At 38.9% G+C, this 24041-nt stretch overlaps 1 protein-coding gene across 1 annotated transcript in view; it reads right to left on the bottom strand.

Annotated features, from left to right (window-relative positions):
- Nucleotides 1-23341, bottom strand: part of LOC139983225 (uncharacterized) — a 99607-nt gene extending 76266 nt beyond the window's left edge. Inside the window, exons 1-2 of the mRNA XM_071996630.1 lie at nucleotides 21709-23341; nucleotides 21137-21307 (exon numbers count right to left, since the gene is read on the bottom strand). The gene's annotated coding sequence lies outside the window, so the exon portion shown is untranslated. The remainder of the gene's footprint in view (nucleotides 1-21136; nucleotides 21308-21708) is intronic.
- Between the last annotated feature and the right edge of the window lie 700 nt (nucleotides 23342-24041).

The following is a 24041-nucleotide window of genomic DNA, read 5'->3' as shown; positions in this document are numbered from 1 at the left end:
GATTCTTCGTGATTGTGGAACTGGTATTTCTTTGCAAGAGTATTGCGAAGTTCGGACACGCTACCCACAGTGTGGCGCTGGTGATAAAATTGGTGGTGCAGTTGCTCTTTCAGTAATTATAACAGACTTCATAGATCTTCGTCATTTTATTGACAAATATGAAAGTAATTTCTTGCACACGGGTCATTTTGGAGAGAAAATAACTGTAGCTTCGTACTTTTTGGTGAAATTTGGCTCTTCCTGTAGGTTTTCATGGTGAAATCGTGCATTTCTTAGGGTGTCCGAACTTCGCAGTATGCCGAACTTCGCAATACTGACTATACACAACAGACCTTTACTCCAGTCGTAGATCGGTTAGACTAGCGAGTACACAAGCTTACTATGACTTCGTTACAACCTAATGCAGCATACGCCTATGTAAAAACGAAACTTAGAGCTAGCCTACTGACACTAACCTACAACTTACCATCTATTTCCAAAAACGAGTGTTTAACACAAGGTTGCCAAATGTGAACCCATAGTAACTTCAATTCCGTACTTTAAAAAATCCAATTCTGTTGTAAGCTAGGCTACGTCTCTTTGTGTACTGGGTCTAGACAGTATCGCCCTCACAAACTAGAACCAGCATTACCGGATAGAAATCACGAGATAGTTATGACGGTGACGGTGTCACAGCCAGCGTTACCAGCGACAGTTGACGAAAAAACGCTAGATTTGCGAAAATAAAACCCTAGAAAACGCTAAATGGTAGTTTCCCTAACTTTCGTGTTGTTTCGAGTCAATTTAGCACAGATTCGTATGGAACGCCAAAAGCGCATCGCATTCCGTTGCCTCGATCGATTTCGCCTCCTTCTATTTCGTTGCCTCCCTTTATTTCGTTGCCTCCTTCTATTTCGTTGCTTCGTTCTATTTTGCTGCCTCCTTCTATTTTGCTGCCTCCACCTATTTCGTTGCCTCGTTCTACATCGTTGCCTCGTTCGATTTCGTTGCCTCGATTGAATTCGCCTGGTTATGTTAATTAGGTATTGCAGGCATGCATTGGTGGGCGGAGCTTTTTTCTCCTTCGGTCGCGACCGGCCGGCGCGAACGTTACCTGGTCGATCACAGTGCCTAGCACGTACTGAGCAGCTTAGCACCTGTTTGAACGTAGCAGCCACTAACAGCAGCCACTAACAGCAGCCAATAGTGTATACATCAACGTTACACGCCGTTGTCCACTGATTTTTGTACACTGTGACGAGCGCTGGGTACGCTGTGGCGGAAAAGTGGATCCCCAGCACCCCAGCATGCAGCCACTAAGGGCAGCCTAAATTAGCGGACAATAACAAGACTGTTACTTTTTCGTACCTGTTTTAAAGCGATAATAATTAACACTATTCATACTGTAAAATGCCAATAATTGCACCATATGAGAGAGAAGATGTTGCTCTTTCATGTGTTATAATTTTGGAATTAAATGGTGGACGATTTCTGCATCCATATTGAACTGAAACATGTGATCCTACCAAATCTTGTGGAGAAAGGCGTAAATTGCGACAATTTTTATACCATTTTTTTCTCTTTTTTTTTTCAAATGTCTAAACAAGTAATTTATGAGAATATGCAACAGTCAAGAGAGGTACAATGACGTTGTTAAGTTATTCCTCTTACACGTGGTATGAAAGAACAGTCAGTAACACTTTGATTTATTGAAATTCGATGACTACAAACCGTTCGATCCTAACAGGAGTGGGATGCAAATGGGAAAATTAGCTCGAAACGAGCGGTAATGTGTTATGATCCAAACGTATTATTATTTCAAAATCGATTAATTTGAGTTATCGACCTAGTTAGGAGGTTCGGTTAGCATCACATCAAAGAATCACTCTCTTCTTTCACGTGTTATACCTACTATCGGTAACAAAGCCCATTTTTTGACCAAAAGTGGCCTAAAAGTTTTAAAATATTGATTAATTTTTTTATTCTTCAAAATCGATTAAGTTGAGTTATGGAGCCTATTGAGATGTCCGGTTAGCACCACATTAAAGTAGACAGGTTCATCTTTCACGTGGTATATCTCTACTATCGGTAATAAAAATGATTTCGTGACCAAAAGTGGCCTCAAATTTTTAACCCCGATACGGACATCTTTAAACGCGATGTATATACGTAATGTGTAATGATTAGAAAACTGTTTAATTTTTTTCTTCAAAATCGATTAACTTTAGTTATGGAGCCTACATTTTTCTGATCATTACACATTATGTATATACAGCGCGTTTAGAGATGTCCGTATCGGGGTTAAAACTTTAAGGCCACTTTTGGTCAAGAAATCATTTTTGTTACCGATAGTAGATAATAGAACGAGGCAACGAAATCAAAGGAGGCAACGAAATCAAAGGAGGCAACGAATTAGAAGGAGGCGACCAAATAAAAGGAGGCAACGATATCAAACGAGGCAACAAAACCAAAGGAGGCAACGAAATAGAACGAAGAAGCGAAATCGAAGGAAACAACGAAATAGAACGAAGCAACGAAATAGAATGAGACAACGAAATCAAAGGAGGCAACGAAATAGAAGGAGGAAACGAAATCAAAGGAGGCAACGAAATAGAAGGAGGCGAAATCGATCGAGGCAACGAAATGCGATGCGCTTTTGGCGTTCCATAGATTCGTAGGATGAATGGTCACCGATCACAAAATAGATTTTGAATAGTTGATTTGAGTGATAGTCTGACCCAGATAATTTGAAAAAAACATGGAAATTTTTGGTAGGAAATTCCGAAGATTGGGCAAAAATACTCAAAATAAATTTGGATGGGTCTCCAAGTAAGAATTTTGTCTACAAAATCTGAAAAATGGTCTATTTTTGGTAAATTTAACTAGTTTTAGGCAAAAAACGGTAGAATTACCAAAATTAGAAAAAACGTGCGCTAGAAACCCAGAAATGACTAAAAACGCTAGATCTAGTGTAAAAACGCTAACTCTGGTAACACTGGTCACAGCAGAGCCGTATATTTAGAGAGTTCGGCCAACTGGCAATTTGCGACGTCATATGTTTACAATGGACGCCATGATAGTTCCTTAGCAGCATTTTGCGTCCTTTTCTATGATTTTTCTCAACCTCACTGATTCCACTTTGCCATAAAGACATACATAACTAGCTAATCTATTTATATTTTACTTCAAATGGTGGCATAAAAGTCGAAAAAATTGCAACTTTCAACTTTGTTGTTCTCCAAGATATCTTCCGTTGGGAACCCAATAAACCTCGCCCATAATATGAATATTTAAACACTACGAACCTCATTGACAGATACGTAATATAACACCACGCTTGATTTGTGTACAGTCTATATGGCAGTTGTACCAGGGAGTTGCATAACAACTCCCTGGTACAACCAACGCGAAGTCTTGAATCTATTTTTAGCAACGGCTTATAACTAAACCTGCATCTCTGATTGGTTGAATTCAAACTAGTGGGTTTGGCGGAATTGTATGCGATTAATTTTAACTGTGAAATTTGTCGAGGACACTCTTCTCATTTATCGACATAAATCGTTAATTACTCGCTAATTAACGCTCTTGGCAGGGTGAAACTTTGATGGTATCTTAGATTGCTGTTTTATGATTGATACATGTAAAAAAAATCGATGCACATGTAAAAAAAGTGGAAAAAAGCGACCCAACGCAAAATGCTGCTTTAACAGTTGCGCGAATTCGTGCAAATGCAATGCGTCGTACATAACCTATGTACAAGAACTATACAGCTAGATAGTATTGGTAGGCTAGTAGCGTTTATTTATACGGAAGAAATGCATTTATTGTTGCACAACGTTTGAAGAAAATGTCAACGTGATTAAAATCATAACTAATTCACTTTCTTTTAACCGTTCGTCACGAAACGAGAGGTTGTCCTTCATGATGAAAGTCTACGACCAGGTAAGTGAAATTGTAGGGTCCTAGCTTATTTATCCTATCTTTGGCCAGTCTTTTGTACTTGCTGGCATTTATTAGACTATTCTGGTCACTGTTTGGTCTAGTCCACTGAGGATAGCCATCTATGGCATTGTTGGTATTTTGTCTATTGTTTACACTGTAAGTTGAGTTATGTTTGGAAGTTGTTATAGCCAGGTCAATTGGAGAGTACCCAGGTGCACACACTCTGGTGTGATATCACATGTTATACAGGTGTAGATGTTTGTGAGAGATGGAATGACCTAGTGGGAGTGGTCAGTGGTCTTCCACCTACCAATAGGATTGTATTATACTAGGGTGTTGGTTTATGTGAGTGTTAATTTGTTATGTATGTTGGAGATGATGTTACAAGAGGATAATACAAACCAGAGCTCCTCCAGCATCCAAGCTGTCAACTTGTCTTGTGTCATTCTTTGTTGGTTGCATGTGTTTTAGTTTGTTCTGTTACTGCTCGGTCACTACAATGGCGTAGTCGGCAGGGTACTTGCACTGTTAGCTTTGTGGAAGTCCATAGCCACCACCCTTCTTTCAGGTCTGTTTAAACTGGCTGTCCATTACCAGCAGTTACCTATGTTATTAGTAGTGATTTTCAAACTTTTTAGTTTCTGTATATGGACTAGTGTCTATCAGGATAACAAAATGACATCTGCTGCTCAGCAAACCTCATCCACTTGTAAGGAACAATATCCACATCTGAAATTTTTACTGGCTGATTATATAAAGGAGCTCTGCGAGGAAAATGGTTTGGATTTGACTGTTCTAAAGACCAAACAAGAGCGAATTGATGCCTTGCAGATGATGCCAAATTTGGTGGATGTAACTTCAAATTTTCCGAGAAAGTCTCATCAGCCAGTTCAGGAAGCTCACAGCTTGAAGGGATTTCACACGCTCTCGGCGGAAGATGATTTAGAGTGTTATATGTCAACCTTCGAGAGACTCTGCACCAGTCAGTCCATTGTACATACTAGATGGCCGATTTTGTTGGAACCTTTTCTCACGGGTAAGGCTCAGCAAGCTTTTTATGTTCTGTGTGAAGCTCAGAAACAGAATTATACTACAGTTAAGGCAGCTATCCTTGCTGCATATAGACTTACTGAAGATTCTTATGGAGAGAAATTCCGTGTATCTGGTAAAACTTCCACTGAAACCTTCAGACAGTTCGGTAGTCGCCTAAAACTTTATATTAGGCGTTGGTTAAATCCATCTGATAGTTTATTATCCGATAGCGAGTTCTCCCAAATTATGGACAAATTGGTTATTAATCAACTGATACATTCATTGCGAGACCAATCACTTCGAATGAAACTATTAGAGCAAAAATGGTCCTCCTTGGAAGCACTCACAGAGATGTCAGATAATCTTTTGATAGCAAGGGCAACTTCAAGGAATAGACAACAGATGGAGCCAGGGACTGCGGCTAGTATTCCTCCTCGTAGACCATCCCCAATGTACAGTCAGCAGCAAGGAACATTGAATTATCCTCCCAGACAGAGTGATACCCCTAGATTCAATAGACCTACACAAGATAATTCAAATATTCGGTGTTATGTTTGTAATGAATGGGGTCATATCAGTTATTATTGCCCAAAGAGACCTTCACCTGGCCAAAATCTTCAACATGGTGTGAGTCTGGTAAGAGTATCTGATGCCTATCGTAAGGAGGAATTATGCAAAGTTGCGAAGCCTGATCGCCAAGATGAAGAGGTTTTCAGCTCACAGATGTGTAAACTTGATGGTGCCTATTTTGAAGCAACTATCGATTCAAAGAAAATCTTCGCTTACGCAGACAGTGGTGCTGCACGATCACTAGTGAATACTCGGCTCGTTGATGCAGCGACTGTCATTCCCTTGGATCAACCACTCCACTTTGCTCTGTTGGATGATACTCCTCTGATAGTTACATCCAAAGTGTCAACAATGATGTCAATTGCAGGTGAAACCAAACTTGTTGAACTGTATGTAGCTGATATTCCATGCCAGGTACTTTTGGGGAGGGATGTATTTAAGCTATTTGCTCTTGTATTGGACATTAATGGTAATTCGTATTGGTCACAAAATCATAATCCATATATTAAATTTCCAATAGTGTGGGTTGAGAGATACGGAGGGGGGTCGGGGGGATGGTGAAAAAACCAAATATTTTACCTACCGAGTTCCAGAAAGGGATTGATCTAGATATTTCTAATGTGGGGCATGATGATGGGCATGTTGTCTCTGAGAAGTTGGATGGGCATGAGACTGAAGTGGCAAAACTAAAGGAGGAATTTGCTGATGTTTTTGTTGATAGGCCAGGTTTTTGCAATTGGCTCCAGCACAAAATCGAAACAAGGGATGCCAAGCCAGTAAGGAGGGGCCCTTATAGGTTGTCTGAAAAGAAACGGGCCAATCTTAGGGAACAAATAAGGGAAATGTTAGAACAAGATATCATTGTGCCCTCAACTTCTGAATGGTCAAGTCCTGTGGTAATGGTCGAAAAAAAGGATCAATCGTACAGGTTGGCCGTTGATTATCGTGCCCTGAATGCTGTAACAAAGGCATCTAACTATCCCATACCTACCATTGACAGTATATTGCATTCTATGCATGATTCTAAATTTTTTTCTACTCTTGATTTGAAATCAGGATTCTGGCAGGCAGCCATCCATTCAGACGACCAGCACAAAACTGCTTTTGTTTGTGAAGAAGGCGTGTACCAATTTAAGAGGTTGCCTTTTGGTTTACGCAATGCCAGTCAGAATTTTCAGAACCTATTAGATGTAGTCCTTGCACAGGCTCCAAATGATCAATTCAGTCGCCGTTACTTTCCATATATAGTAAGATGGGGTAAAAAAAAAACGTTTCCTTAAAGTTTAACATAAAACTCGTTAGGTAGATGCTTGGGTAGATATTTTAGCATTGTCAGTTGACAATTGGGAATACCTTCCTAAATAGCCATAATAAAAATTTCAATCACAATGTGTAAAGGAGAAATTCCAGAAAAGGGGTGGTTTTTTTTTACCCCGGCTGTTAGTCATTTTTGGGGTAAAAAAAAACCCTGCTGGGGTAAAAAAAGTCCACACTGTTAAAACAACATACTACCAAAAGAAAATGTGCAAAACCACCAGAAATATTTTCAGCACACTTTAGAAAAGCTTTATTTGGGCATTTTCAATAGAGTTCTGCATGAATTAACCTATTGCCAAACGATAAACTCCGGGAAACACACCCCACCTTCCGAGACTAAGCAAGATTCTATCAAGACTGTTTAATACCCCCTAAAACATTATTGACCATGTTTTAAGGGTTTTATTCTATATATTAGTATTACATCCAGCTGTGGGGTTGGGACTTAGGGTAGAGATTAATTCAGGACTCTAAAAATAACAAGATAACCATATATACAGCAGACATATATTGTGTTAGGCTATAACACTAGGCTAACATAGCAATAACTTAGGTTAAGAACAGGCAACAGTTAGTTATAAAAATGTAAATTATTATATTGGTAGAAATTAGAGGAGCATAGATGTACTCCCTGTGTCAATCATATAGCAATTCTAACATTCTGTGGTAAATATAAACCATTTTGGGAGGAAATTAGGACTGGTCTTTTTTTACCCCAAACGGACACTAAACCCTGGGGTAAAAAAAAACCACGTCATTCGAGAAAAATGTCAGATCGTGCGGGTAATTACATTACTGATTCATGTAGGTACACCTCTTGTTATCATAACCAAGAAACAAAAACCTCTATATCAGTTCTAATATTTTTGTGGGATAAAGTTAAAGGACAGTGTTCAGAACTTTAATATTTGCTATTTTTAGATTATGGTAAAAATTGGCGCTAAAAGTATCGGTACGCCGATGGAAAAGAATAGTAACAATCAATAAAGTATGTCAGAATTGACTTGGGCACCATGGTTTTCACATACACCATACAAAAATGTGTTTCTATTTCTCACGACTTGTTGTGGGGGTGGGTTTTTTTTTACCCCAACTATCCTGTGGTTTTTTTTTACCCCATCTTACTATATTGATCATATTGTTTTTCACTCTCCCACAGTAAGAGAGCACTTAGCAGATCTTCATGGGGTTCTCTGGTGCTTAAGAAGGGCTGGTCTAACAGTGAATCCCGAGAAATGTTCAATATTGTATACACGGGTTAGATTCTTGGGATATATCATTGATTATAGAGGAGTGTCACTCAATCCTTCAAAATGTGAGGCAGTTCAAAATTTTCCACCCCCAACGGATAAGAAGTCTCTTGAGAGATTTTTAGGTCTAAGTGGGTGGTGTGCAAAGTTTGTGCCCAACTATGCCACAATCGCTGAACCTTTAAATATGTTACGGCGTAAAGGGGTGCAGTGGAAGTGGTCAGATGAATGTCAGATGGCATGTGAGAAGTTGAAAGATGAGATGGCGAGGGCGGTGTCTTTGACTATCCCAGACTTCAAGGAACCATTTGAAGTGCATACAGATGCCAGTGGAGTGGGTTTGGGGGCTGCCCTTATCCAGAGATCCTCATCGGGTGATCCATATATCATTGCATTTGCCTCCCGTTCATTGAATAAAGCTGAGCGAAATTATTCCACCACTGAATTGGAATGTTTAGCCGTAGTGTGGGCATTTGACAAGTGGCGACCGTATCTGGAATCGGGTAGCTGTACAGTCTTTACTGACCACCAGGCCTTAGTTTGGTTGCTGCGAAGCAAAACATTAAAAGGTAAATATGTGAGATGGGCATTAAGGCTTCAGGAGTTTGACTTTAAGGTTCATTACAGACCAGGTACCCAAAACCTTATTCCTGATGCTCTTTCGAGAGCTGCTATTTGTTCTATCAACTATGACCAAAATGTGTGTTTTCACCCAGACTGTAAAGGTGACCCTTCCGATACGATTTCATGGATTCAATGTGAGGGTTGTGAGGAGTGGTTCCACTGGCGGTGTTTGGGTCTTAGTAAACAGGATGTTGCAGAGATAGATAAGTACTATTGCTCGAATTGCTCCATTACAGTGTCGCCAAGTTCAAATGAAATTGTACAACCTGAATCCGATATAAGTGGTATACTCCCAGATATGAATTGTTTCATTCTGGAACAACAACATGATCCAACACTGTCGAACATTAGAAAGAAAGTTTTAGATAATGGTTCCAACTCGCAAATTAGTGAGAAATATGTCCTTGAAGATGAAATACTAAAGTATGTTGGCACCCAAGGCAAAAAAGTGGTGGTACCTGAGCAGTTCATTAATACAGTTATTACCCATTATCATTGTACCCCAACATGTCCCCATCTTGGAGTAAGGAAAACAATCTCCAAAATTCGAGACCTATTTTGGTGGAAAGGTATGAAAAACTCTGTAGAGAATTTTCTCAAAAGATGCAGAACATGTCAATTGTCAAAACCAATTTATTCCAAACCACAGGGTTACATGGAGTCCACTAAGAGTCAAAGACCATGGGAAATCCTGGCAATGGACCTTCTAGGCCCATTTCCGAAGAGCATAGCAGGAAATCTTTACATCTTAGTTGTTACTGACCACTTTTCTAGATTTTCTTTTTTAATGTCACTCAGAAGGGCAACTGGAAAGGTCTTGACGTCAATTTTGCAACAGTTGTTTTGTACCTGGGGGGCATGTACCACTTTGGTCTCTGATAATGGACCACAGATGGTGTCAAAGTCTGTAGCTGACATTTGGGTATTATGGGGAGTTAGGCGAGTGTTTACAACACCGTATCATCCTCAAGCCAATTGGGTGGAACGGGTCAACAGAAACATCATGTCAATGCTGTGTTCTTTTGTTAAGGGGAGTCATACAGAGTGGGATGAGCATATTGCGGAATTCATGTTTGCCCTAAACTCTTTTACACATGATTCCACAGGGTTCTCCCCAGCGGAACTCTTCTTGAACCGGAAGATTAGGGGTCCTGGGGAATGGATAGACCAAAGGGAACAATTAAAAGTTATTGATAAGGTTGAATCGGAAAGCATGTTCACGGTTGCAAGAGAGAACATGTTGCATAGGACGATGCAGAACAAAGTCAAGTATGATGAAAAAAGAAACAAGGTCAGCATTAGTGTTGATGATATGGTTCTGCTGAGGTCTCATGCATTGTCAAATATGCAGAAAAAGTTTTCAGCAAAGTTAGCTCCTAAGTGGAGAGGTCCTTACAGAGTTGTTGCTAGAACATCACCAGTAACTTTTGTAATTGAGGATAGTAGTGTAAATGAAAAAAGGATTGCTCATGTTGATCAATTGAAGTTAGTTAAATGATATGTTTCTTAAGAGAAGTTTTTCGTAGGGGGGGAGATTGTAGGGTCCTAGCTTATTTATCCTATCTTTGGCCAGTCTTTTGTACTTGCTGGCATTTATTAGACTATTCTGGTCACTGTTTGGTCTAGTCCGCTGAGGATAGCCATCTATGGCATTGTTGGTATTTTGTCTATTGTTTACACTGTAAGTTGAGTTATGTTTGGAAGTTGTTATGGCCAGGTCAATTGGAGAGTACCCAGGTGCACACACTCTGGTGTGATATCACATGTTATACAGGTGTAGATGTTTGTGAGAGATGGAATGACCTAGTGGGAGTGGTCAGTGGTCTTCCACCTACCAATAGGATTGTATTATACTAGGGTGTTGGTTTATGTGAGTGTTAATTTGTTATGTATGTTGGAGATGATGTTACAAGAGGATAATACAAACCAGAGCTCTTCCAGCATCCAAGCTGTCAACTTGTCTTGTGTCATTCTTTGTTGGTTGCATGTGTTTTAGTTTGTTCTGTTACTGCTCGGTCACTACAAAATAACCATGCGAAATAGCATACAGTACTGTAGTAAGTCAATAGGCTAGTATTAATAATAATTAACAGGCAGGGTTAAATGCTCATGGCTCTAGTCTAAGTCTATGTGAGCTGCATCTCTGTAGGGATACAGTTGTACATTACCATTGTTGTTACAGTTGTGTAGGACTCTGGAGCTTCTCATACCCACAGGCACTCGTAACGTTACTGTACTGTATATGGTTACATCTCTATGTTCCGACGTCTCTATGTTCCGACGTCTCTATGTTCCGACGTCTCTATGTTCCGACAAATTGTTTGGACTCTAATTTTTTTTGACCAAAATTTTTTTGGACCCTTCTTTTTTGACCCAATTTTTTTCGGACCCCATTCTTTTTGGACCCAATTTTTTCAGACCCAATTTTTTTCGGGCCCTTTTTTTTCTGGCCCAATTTTTGGTCACCCAAATTTTTTTGTGGACCCAATTTTTTTTGGACCCAATTTTTGTGGACCCAATTTGTGGGGACCCAAATTTTTTTGGGACTTAATTTTTTGGGACCCAATTTTTGGGACCTAATTAGGGGTCAGGGAAAAAATTGGTCAGAAATCATGTTGGTACAAAAGTTGGGTCCCAAAAAAATTTGGGTCCGAAAAATTGTGGTCCAAAATAATTGGGTCCCAAAAAAATGGGGTCCGAAAAAAACTTGCGTCACAAAAGAATGAGGTCAGAAAAAAATTGGGTCCCAAAAATTGTGGTCCAAAAAAATTGGTTCCAAAAAAATGGGGTCCGAAAAAAAATTGGGTCACAAATGGGATCCGAATAAAATCTGGTCAAAAAAAAATAGAGTCCAATCAGTTTGTGGGAACATAGAGACGTCGGAACATAGAGACGTCGGAACATAGAGACGTCGGAACATAGGGACGTCACCCTGTATATAGGTGTATAGTACACAAACACTGGCCTGTATTTATACTGTAGGCCTACACCTAGTTAACTTTATGAGTACCTAGGCCTACTTCATGGAAAGGCAGGGGTTAAGCCAGACATTCCAACTCACAGGCATTCGGCGTGTGACACACACATTTCCAGCCCTTCGCACACTCACACGCTTTGTGCACTTTATCACACGCATTCCACAAACAATCTCCGAAAAACCGTCCTGAAAGATGCTAAGAAGGCTACATACCTCTACAACACAAAGCAACTTTGAGTACTTACACTTACAAGAGTAGTGCGTTCGCCATGGTGGTGGTGGAAAACGCCGGGTGGGAGAGGTGTTGGTACTATAGATTGAGAAGTGTGCTTCAATTTCCGATATAAACGTTCAATTATGTTAGCAAGTGATTACTTTCATCGATTCAAGAAAAGTCTTTGTTGAAAATTTTCATGCCTGTTGAGTTCAATAATATATATCTGATGATGAAATTCTCAATATAAAATTACTCAGAGAAACTGAAAAAGAATGCACCATTTTGCATCTAGGCAGTCAAAAATACGAAAATTTTTCCAAAGGGGAGGGGGAGACACTCTCCTTAGAGCCCTCCCCCTCTGCCGCTGATCACACGCATAAAGTTTCCTCAATGTTGGAAAGTCTGGTTAAGCCTAGGTTTATCACCTCAGGGTTACTATTGATTTTCAGTATCAGTTGTTGGCTGATAAAAATGATAAAGAAAGTAGACAGGTCATTAATTGAAATTTGAAATCATTTTATTCATAAGATACTGTATCACATATGTACAATAATATTGATTTGATCAGGGAATATGAACAATGGTCTACACAAGTTAAATGACACATATTAAAACTGTCAAACAGTAAGGCTATAGTATAACTTTCAAAGTACTTCTCTTACTCTCTGAATATATGAGCTACAGATGGCAGGAGTATTGTCAAAATTGCAGTAGGCTATATACCCAAATGTTGTTTATAAATTGAGTTAGCCTAAATAACTGAATTGTTATTCAATTGCAAAATCTTGAAGACTTAAAATTAGCTTTCAGCACACACAAGCTACACCAAATACATTGTACCAGTTTGCAGCACACAGTGCACACCGTATCATATGTATCCAGTTGGGATATTTTCTCAATTTGACTGCAACAAACCAATTATTTGAGCTTTTTACCAGTCATTCTTTTTCAAGTTGTACAAGACAGGATTGTCATGTCATTGATACAGTATTATTAAACCCCTTAGAATCTGACTGCAATGGATGCTGACTGTGGTGATACAGTATGTGTAGTAATGTATGGTGTGTAATATTTATGATCACTGTAGTAATCAAGTTTGGTCACATTTGTAGGTGGGGTCACTGTTATTCACATACTTTTATGAACAAATTCATGCTAATTTTCAGATCTGCTGGAAAATAATTAAGCAAACCCATTGGAATATAATGACATGAAACTTCTTATGAAGTAAAAAGTTCTTTCCTCTCTAGTTTTTAAAAACCAATCTCAATCAAGGGTGGCGGAAGCACTTTTAATCTGGGGGGGGACACCGACATCAAAGGGCACTTTGCAGAAATTCAATTGGACTGAATGACTGATACAGCCTTATATTTAGTACCCTTTATAACTCTTATTGTATTATCTTATTTACGTATACACATCACTCCATCAACGCCCCCCCCCCCCCGTGCACCCTCAAGGAAAATATGCATACTAGCACTGCAATATCCAATGTGCAAGTTGGGAAACAAGGAACAAGTTTTCTTTTGAGACAAAATGAGGTGAAATCGTGCTAGTTGCTAATGTAGGAATCTTCCGAATTAGAGTTTATTTCTTGATAACATGTTAGCAAATTTTTTCCATTCGAAATTGCTTTGAGTTTGACCCACAGAAATTCATTAAAAGTCAGGGGCGTAGCCAGGATTTGCAAAGTTGTATGCATGGCTATCTGAGAGGAGTGCCACCATTGGTTGGCGCGGAGCGTACAAGAAAATTTTTGGTTTTACAAACCCCTCAGATGGCCGGAAACGGCCCTTCCCAAGTGTTCTTTCTGGTTCCCTGGCCTCTTGCTAACTTGAGACACCTCAATTTTTATGTAGAAAAAGGGCACATTTTTAACCTGAGGAAAAGTGGGGAGGCACGTGCCCCCTGTGCCCCCCCCCCAGTTCCGACGCCCTTGATCTCAATGATTTTGTGTAAAAATCTCCAGAGTTTGGTGACTGCTCTGGATCAGGATGAGAGGTTAGCTTCTTTAGTGTATCTACTTGACAGGGTGATATTATTTCATAGGGTTTTTTATTCTCTCAAGTGAACAGCATACTGGATATAAATATATTTGGGTTTAAGATACTATGACAAACTTATGTCCTCCAAGTCTGATTTATTTACTTGATTTTATCAACATGAATCCTCATTGCCATGCTTTTACTACCTAACTCTCTACCAGACTTTTAACACTGATTTTTTGTCTTCTTTTCAGCCCTTTGCGTTTTACAAAAGATGGGGAGACGGACATCAGGTGTCTGGAATGCAGTTTCCCTTTGATGTTGTAACACTCTGCAAATTGGGAGGCTGCAGTTGAATCGATAGCCAAGGTCAACTGTTTCTAAGAATTACCCATGTTGATGAGGTTATCACTGCTATACTTCCTGAAGGTCATTCAGTGGTCTTGAGGTATTGGAAAGCCCTTTGATTTGGATGAACGAGGTTACCATCGGTGTACTCCTTAAACTTATGAATGTAGCCAAAATGGAAGATGGTGGGGAAGTGGATTGAATGCTGTCCAAACAGCTTGAGCAGTGCTTATCATTTTGCTTCAGTCTAGTTATGCAATAACCACTGAGGTACTATAGGCTGTTTTCTTCATCTGTGGTCATCGGGTCAGGTGTTTGAGATGAATGTTCACCTCAGGAATGTCATCTGATACTGGACAGTCTGGTGTTTCAAAACTAAAATCAGTGAGGAAGTTGTTCTCATCAGTTTGATAGTTTCCAGCGTTTATGATTTGCAGGGCATACTTGAATTCAACTGGCGAAGACATTGTCCGGACACTGCTGAATAGATTCTCCAAGCAATCTTGGGTGAAATGTGATGTCAAGAGGAAATTTTTTTCCCTTGTCATCAGTTCTTCTTGAAGATCCAAAATTGACTCTGTTGACAGAATAATGCCTGTTTGGACTGGCTTCCAAGAACATTTGGTTCAAATTTTGATGGTCTTGAACATCTTTATATTAGATAAGGTTATGGCTTTGATCTGGTCAGGAGCAAGCAAACCTGCATGCTTTTGGTAATAGCTGCCTTCTCTTTCCTCATTTTCCTTAGTTCTCTCTAGACACAATGCAGACGATACCTTAGAGAACCTTCAGATCTTGATGGTTGATTACATAGACTCTTGTTATTTTGCTGATTTGGTGTGACTGATGGTGTTGCATTTTCAGTGTCACGATCTTGAATAGAATGCAAAGTCAATATAAACACATAAGTTACTGCGATTATTCCTTTACTGATCAATATAGAATAGCATATATCTGCAAAACCTTTGAAACAAGTACTTAAATTAACTTACTCAATAAATCATTTTCTTATTATGATATAAAATGTTAGTACACAAAGGAATATGATTATTCCCCAGGACTGGAAATAGGAAAAGATCATTAGACTTGACAATTTGAAAACAAATTAACATAATTTTTTTCTGCTAATATGAAATGATTGCATCTGTAAACTTTTATATGCAGCGTGTTATCACCGATCACTTCTGGGTCTAATCATTTGTTTCAATATGATCATTATCCTTCCTTCCAGTTTCGGTCCCTTTCTTGGTTATTTGTGAGACCAGTTTTGTGCCCGGGACCTTCTGTAAACTTGCAGCTGTATATTAATGTTACAAATTTACAGAAAAGCAAAAGCATTCTTCAGCTGGGTGGCACAAAATATTGTCTCAGTTGCATGAATAGTTATAAGCCTGATTAGTAATGTATTGACAGCATGATGTTATAATTCCACAGATAAATTCAAAATTGGTGTGGAGGAAAACAGGAATGAAATGACAAGTTCAGACGCATGAATCACGATGAAGGGATTTGGAAGAAGAATCAAGAGATTGAGGTTAATGATGAAGTGTTTACTTAATAAGAAGCGAGTGAGAATTAAGCAGATAAACTTAAAACTTGGTGTGGAGGAAAACAGGAATGAAATGACAAAAAAGTACAGATGCATGATCAGGGGATTTGGAAGAAGAATGAATAGATTGAGTGAATGATTGAGTTATTGAGTAAATGATGAAGGGTTGATTTAAGAAGTGAGTACCAAAGCCATGGAGTTGGAACACTGGACTTTCCAGCTCCAAGCTGTAAATCAACTAATCAAGTGGGAAATCTGGAGGTTAAAAAGACCTATATTTATAAAATGTTAATCTTATTCTTTGCAATAATCATGTGTTAAACAATAATTAAGTATGATTGCCCTTTTCCAAGGTCAACTAATATATTCCATCAAAAGTGCAATAAACATGAAATACTTTCCAAGTTTATCATTAACATTTTGTTGCATTTCTTCATTTGGTGGTCAAGAATAGTTGTGGTAAACTAATACATTTTGTAGCACTGGTGGCACAGAACCTCTCTCAAGTACTCTCCTTCGTTTGGGATGAGTCCTATGCTGAAATAGCGTGGGGATGGCATTTTTCCTAAGCTTCCACTTGCCTTCACTTAGACACCTTTCAAATTGGCCATATTCAAAGTCAATAGGGCAGGCTCACAATCACCAAAAATTTATCTTCTAAATGGCCAAAGCAGACCTGCCAACCTTATAAACTTTTGAACCTGGGGATTGCAAATTTGAAACCAAAACGTAGGAAATTACCTGGTCATACAAGTGAGGAAAGTAAGAAATTTTGAAGATACATGCTGATTCCAAACTCTGTATTACAAACTGTCATAATTGAAGACTTAACTTTGAGAATTTGAAAGTGAGCTACAAGAGTTGGCACGCATAAGGAGGCCTAGCCAAGTATTTTTGTCTTTTGTAGGATAAGTTAGTTGGAGATGAACTGGACTTTTCTAGGCTAAACCCCAACGTTACGCCTGTAGGCCAAAGGTTAGGCTTACTGGAGTTTTCGACTAAAACTGTAATGCCTAGCTCATTTAAAACTATGCTGTATAACTGGCCTATCTCAGGCTAAGCATATAGCCCTATATATTGTTATACCCTCTGTAATTAGACTATCTGTGGCCAAGGCTAGTACTTCTTCCATAGCTCAAGTCGTATTATCGAGTCATGCAGCTAATTGTCTGCATAAAGGAAAGTTAAGCCTAACTCAGTCCTGCTGCAGTCAGACTTTAGGTCCAGCCTTAGTTGGCTACTAAATATGGTCTAACTCTAAGTTAGACTGAGTGCTTGCATTCATGGCCTAATTCTAACTAAGCTAGACCAGGCTTTTTAAACTCAGTCTTAGGCCTCGAGCGAGGTATATTTTGCTTGTTCGCTATGATCTAAAATTGAAGAAAACAGGAATTTCTGGCCTTTTATAACCAAAACATGGCGATCTAGTCTTCGATGATAGCCTAGGCTATATGCCTATCCTCGCCTCACACAGCTTGGTACTAATACTATTCACTTTAGACCGCCAGCCTGTCCGACCAACTTTTGTTTCCAAATCTTTCGTCTTTTGACGTTGGTTGGAAAACCCCTCAAAAAAGAACTCAATCTTCACTTCGCTGGCTACATCCCCAGGCCTCACATCAAGACATAGTTGTATATGGGGAGGTTTTTCTGTTTTCTCTAACAAATTAAAATAATTGTTACGCAAGTATTGTACTAGCCTAAGTATGTATTGCATCGTTAGTGTTATTTGCTCATCATCGCAAAAAGTTTTTGATTTGGAACTATCATGGCGTCCTATGAGGGCGTGTCACCTCTCGACCAATCAAAATCGGTCCCCCATTGGCCAAACTCTCTAAATATACGGCTCTGGTTAGCACCAATCAAAATAGATCTTAAAGAAGGTTTGGGGTTTCAGCCAATCGCTGCCAAGCACCCCTAATCAAGATGTCTGCGCCCATAGATGTAAACAAAGTGCAAAGCGTATACGAGAAGAATGGCGACTTCCAGCCCGACTTCAAGCGTGTACAGTCAAGTTGAAGGAGCATCAAAATAGAGAAATGGCGAGCGGTCGATTCGGGCGCTTTAGAAGTGATGGAGAAGTCCGAATTTCGATATAGCCTACCTATAATTAGTAGTAGCCATAGTATTAACTACTGTAGTTCTACTAGTACTAGTAGCATGGTGGTCTCATAATTGACGCACTTATGGATTTGATCAACGATGTCTATCAAGGAAAAAACCAATTCACTCAACTGTATGTGTTTTTCATATGTGTAGTTCCTCAGAAATGTTATGATCTCAAAATATTTAAGGTTCTGTGCTTATGCACCGTACAATTGAGCAGAATTTGAATTTGAAATGTCTGCCGTGTCAAGTTCTTTCATACCCCTAAATTGACACATCCTCGATAATAAGCTAAAGTACTGTAGGCCTTAGTATACATCCATTGACTTTAGATGCTGAATGTTATGCTCTAAGGCTGCTCAGACAGGTCAGGTCCCAGAGAGAGGTTTTATCATACTGAGGTATTGTTGGTTACTTTTAGGGTGTAAGATTTCCAAATGCAAAAAAATGTGCAAAACTGGGGGGAAGGTGTTAAAAGCTTAAAAAATACCACAATTTGGTCAGCAAATAGCTGAAATGGATTCAAACTCATGAAATATGTAATTCTACTTGACTGCAAAAAGTTTAGGTGGCCTGCTGTATCGTTGCTAGTAATAATTGAAGATGCGTCAATTACGGGGGTGCGTCAATTATGAAGCTTTTACTATATTGCTATTACTAGGCGTAACTGTATTTTAGGAATGTAACTGTGTTAGCCTTACTTAGGCCTGCAAACTGTACTGCCAGTGTCATGCACAGCAATTCACTCTAGTATTTTAATAATTATTAGTACCCTAGGGCCTAGGATCAATACTTACTGTAGCTTTGTACTGGTGGATCCAAGGGGGAGGTGTGTCGTGCTTACCCAAAGGCGATTTACAATATGTCTAATGCCCCATTGTTTGTCCTATGTACACTGTATAACAATGTGCAACGTATTGTCTGCAATTTTGAAAAATATAATATTATTACCAAGTACTCACTCCACATGTTCTTCAGCACAATAGGCTATACTGTACGTATTTCATGGACTTTTGTGGATGAAATTGGCAGCCCTCAGTTTGTAATGACTTTGTAAACTGCAGTGATTGAGATCCTTGTTTGGACAGGGTGTTGTGCTATTTTAATAAAATTGTGACAGGTGATCAGCATGAGATCCAAGAGAACTTCATATGTCATTCAAAAGCATTGACTATCCATTCTGGCCTTAATCTTTCAAAAGATGGTTTACTGACAACACACCCTGGCAGTAGATGTCAATGATCATTAACATGCTGATAAAAAAGGATAGTACTGGCAGTAGAAGCACAACCAAAAACATTGTAAAGGAAAGTAAAGCTGCACTCAAAGACACAAAATATTTTGCATGGTTCCATGACTGGTCTATGAAAGTTTCCATCATGATAAATACTGTAACAGCATGTCCATGATGGATGCCTCCTATGGACAAAGACTCTGGAGCGAAATGTTGTTATTCCATATTTAATGGAGTGGCACCTGGTTAATGGAGAGCAAGCACAGTGTATGTAAAATACTGGTGTAAGTCTGAGCAACTGGATATTTGAAAGACTCTCCCATATTGGAATGTAACTTTTAGCTCGAACCAGCTATGCCACTTGATATATTGTGACTCAGCATCTTCACTCTGTCAATCTATCTAGCTGTTATCCATCTGTTATTCATCTTTCTACAGTACCTTTTTGAAGTAACTACTGAATAGGCAGTGTGAAAATTACCCTCATAGCACTGCAACTGTATGACAGCCTTTGGCTTAGCCATCCTTTACCAACTTTCAACCCTGAAGTCTTGTGTTTGAGGCAAGTGGGATTGCTTGACAAAAGATTGAACTATTAAGTTATGTAGACAGCTCAAAATTGGCAAAATACAATTAGCTTCCTACTCATATTAACATGTAATAGATCAAGGTGGTAAGTTTGTTCACCATACATGTTGTCACAACTTCCGTGGGATAATACAAAATGGCACCCTCTAGCGCCCCCTCTGTTGCGACCCCGGGTTTTTCCTTTGGCCTTCAAAGCCGATAAAAATAAAATTTTAGATAGATTCAGGGAAGTAAACTCAAAGGACCAAAAGACTACTGAGATGTTTCTGAAAGTTAACAAAAACGATATATTTACAATGATACGATATCTACTGATTTGTACAGGGATTATTGGTACTAGAAATTTGGAATATTACAGACAGATTTTACAATATTATACGGCCGTTAAATTGTTAAAAGATTACTTAACTTATCTTACGCGGCGCGTGCCGGCTCTCGGTTCCTTTCGTAGCTGTTCTGACCTCCTTGCGTCACCAACAACGATGTCGGGATTAGACTCCCTCGTAGGCTGGTATCCCGTGACTTGGTCAGGAGCAAAACCGTTCCCCGCTGGTCCAATTCGACTCAACGTTTGTATCCCAAGGGTGGCTTCCTCCTGGGTGAACTCCGAAAAACTCTGCCGAAGTCACGCCTGTCCCGGTTAAACGACGCACCAATCTAATAAACAAACAGTCCACCGGTTCCTCCGTCCGTCCCCTCGATTAATCTTTTATCTCAGATGAATTTCTTTTTACAATAGATCGGAAAACTCTGAACTAAAACTCCTCATCACCGAAAATATCTCTTCTTATATAGCCGGGTTTAATCTCCCGAAAATTCTCTTCCAGGAATCCTGACGGAAAAACATCGAGAATCATCCATGTCTCGAAGATACGACAGATAGTGCATCGTTCATTGGTCGACGATATCCGGTCACCTGCTAAAAATTACTTCCCGTATGTTCTGGAAATTTGCACTCGCTAATACCGAATAGCGCCATCATTTCTCGACGCTTCCAGAAAAAACGCACAAGTTGTCAGTCACGACGAGTGACCTACTTATCACCCTGACCAGCATATACTGAATACACGTACAATGAATAAAGTCGTTCGTGACACATGTATCTGTGCTAGCAGCCTAGGATGTCATCATTTACAGTTTGTATTTAGGAATTCTATAAAATTATTTCTTTTTCTTTCACCTTGACACATGATGTGGTCGAGTACTTATTTATGAATCAAGTAGAGCCTTGTTTACAGGAAACCTGCAGCATATCATACAACATGCCAGTTTCAGGGTTTGCAAATCACTCAATCTTTTGGTACACTGTATATGACCAGTTTACAGTGGTGACTTATCAGTAGTATTAAAAAAGCTATACATATTTAGGGTTAAAATTTCACAACTTGAATGTGGTTTTAATGGATTAGCTGTATTACATTTATCTATGGTTGTTTAAGTGCTCTGGAAACTATTTTTGTGATGGATTTTTGTGAAAGTTGGATGCAATTTCCTCTGCAAGGTCACAATTGCAACCACAAGCATTTCTCTGGCACCTAGAAATGTTCATCCTCTCCGTTTAGTCACTGGGCCGGTGTTCGTTCAATCATCTGTTGGCAAAATTTTCAGACATTGTATGAGAAGAAATTCAATAATTTTACCTATGGCAGTGAGCAAAACTTTTGCCAAAAGTGAGCAAAACTTTTGCCAAAAGTGTGCAAAACTGGCAAATACTTCACACAAAATACCTGACATTACACTCATATTTTCATGCATATTGTGTTGAAACTTTTTATCTTTTCATTCTATTTATGTCAAGAGACATGCTGAAGGGCATAAAAAGCCTCATAGAGAAAGTTTCATGAGTGCAGTAGTAGCAGAAAGACATGACAGTAATCACATGGAGACTGATTTGGCTGGACATTCCAACTGAAAATAATAATTTAGTTTAATCAATTTATATGTCTTTCACCAGCCATGATTGCTAATAATGAAGGCATACTGTGCATACCTGAGAAGGCAATGGGTTGGGAGGAGGCATATTTCTTGGTCTTGCAGGTTTATGTGTATGTAGTTGTTTAAAGCTGCAGTATGGTATAATGCAGTTGAACCTCATATTGTGATAAGTTAAATACTGTCCTTGCATGGATACAGTTAGTATTTTACCTTTGCAGACATTCTTAGATGTTTACTCCTTTAGGTACTGTAAAACTTCATAGGATCAAGCAAATGATCCCAATAACTATAAAAAGCAACTCAATGTTATTATTGATCAGAATTCAAGTCAATTGAGAAAGCACTGTATGCAAGCAGAATAACAATTGGAATGGTTGTTCAATGATGATAAATAAAAAAAAAGGGGTGTGGCAAAAAAGGTTTGTAGGTATACAGTATTTGCTCATGTTACTATCATAATTATCATATTTCTGCCACCTAATCATACAGTTAATCAAGAAGAATTTTATATTAGTGACTAATAATTAGTAAACAATGTTAAAATAAATAACAAATCTTACCATTAAAACGCTATAGAAATATGCCCTTTGCAAATCACAGGTGACATATGTTCTGTTCATTAATTGACAGATCTATTTAGTCTAAAAAGGTTCTTTTCACTGTGAAAAGGTATTTGTTGTGGCATGAAATAGTTATCCTTCAGCAGGGTTCATATAATGTTATTTTCTGAACATTGCAGCAAATGAACCCACCCATTGTATGTTAAACATTCTGTGGTTTCAGTCAGTCTTGACAGTCAATTAACATTTCCTTGCTGTCAAGGAAGTATGCAATTACCTCTTTGTTTAATTAACAAGAAATATCATGTTGCATTGTGCCTGGATCAAACACAACAGCAAACTTAAATTTATGTGCATTTTGTGTATGGCATTTTGTAGTTTTGGTTTCTTGCTGAAAGCTTTGTAGTCAGGTCAGTGTGTCTGCGTGTATGTGTATGAGTGTGACACTTAAGTTTGTATGCACGATAACTCAACAAGGGCTATGATTGATCAATGCTATATTGTTGGGTGGGTGGTCCATAATTAGTTGATAAAAATATTGATTTTGGTGCTCATATCATGAATATTAATGAGGTCACAGGGTTAAACCTACAGTAGACAACCATTAGTCACAGTTTCATCAAAGGTGAGTGTGTTATTGATAGGTAGCTTACACATGGCAATATGTGTTAAAATGGATAATGTGTGTATTTATGAGGAGGTGTGGCTTTGTAAGGCAATTGTTGATCTTGCTTCATCATTACATACTTGGAGTGTTCCCTGTTAATCAATGAGCAGCAGCAGGAACCATGAAATGTTTTCATTCTGGTTGACAGTACCTTGCTATGCCAAATGTATCTTGGAAATACCATAGCTGTTTGTGTTTCATATGTAAGTATGTGCTTATTTCTACTTACTATCTAGTTGCTGGGAAAAGCAGCGATTTGTTTTGTTATTCTAGTGATATCATAGCATATTTGTGGTGAATAAATGCAATACTTTAATCTGGTGACATTGCAACAAGAGGACTGTACTTGGTGATTTCAATAAACTCAAGTCGCAATTGATAATGGTATTTTATTGTTTATTTCATTAACTATTATTGACAGATGAATGACAATCCCCATTCTTGACATTTTTATTATTACGGAAGTGACTGAAATCTTGTCATGGTGCTCTCTAGCATAAAATTATTTGATGAACCCAATTGCCTGTGATGCTATAACATCATTTGATGTTGTAACAACTATGTCAAAAAGCTATTGCATTCTTTGGACACGGTCACTAGCACACCATGATGCTGTCACATTGAACATTCAGACAAGATGACAAACAATTCAGTCTGCTACAATCCGAACTCCTGATTGCTAAATGAGTGCTAAATTAGATTAAAGCGATTGATGCCACGGCATGAAACAAGGAAAGTCGAAGACTAGGTGTTATGAAGAAGAAGTTGTACTTTACTTTTTTTGTGAAGGAAAAGAAAACTTACATATTGATCTTTGAAGTGTTAACACTGGGAAGGTGTGTGTGTGTGTGTGGGGGGGGGGGGGGTGGGGGTCCATTGCAACCAGCCTTCACACTTACTCCGTCAGCATGTGTACCGCACATACTGAGCAGAACATTTTGGGGGTGTCTCTCCCCCCCCCCCCCACCATGAATATCTCTCTAGGGAGGCTGATTTATGTATAACATTCACACTTTTCCCCATACCCAAGTGTTTTCGTTGGGAAATCTCGGAAAGTTGCACCTACAACAGTACTCCTAATGCTAAACAACAGCCCGATCATTTAAGTTTGGAAAAGGCAATGGTCAGGCAAAACTCTTCTTCGCACCAACATAATGCAGT

Source organism: Apostichopus japonicus, chromosome 16 (genome assembly GCF_037975245.1).
Source record: "Apostichopus japonicus isolate 1M-3 chromosome 16, ASM3797524v1, whole genome shotgun sequence".
In the NCBI taxonomy this organism is placed as follows: Eukaryota; Metazoa; Echinodermata; class Holothuroidea; order Aspidochirotida; family Stichopodidae; genus Apostichopus; species Apostichopus japonicus.
This window is presented reverse-complemented; position numbering and strand designations above follow the sequence as displayed.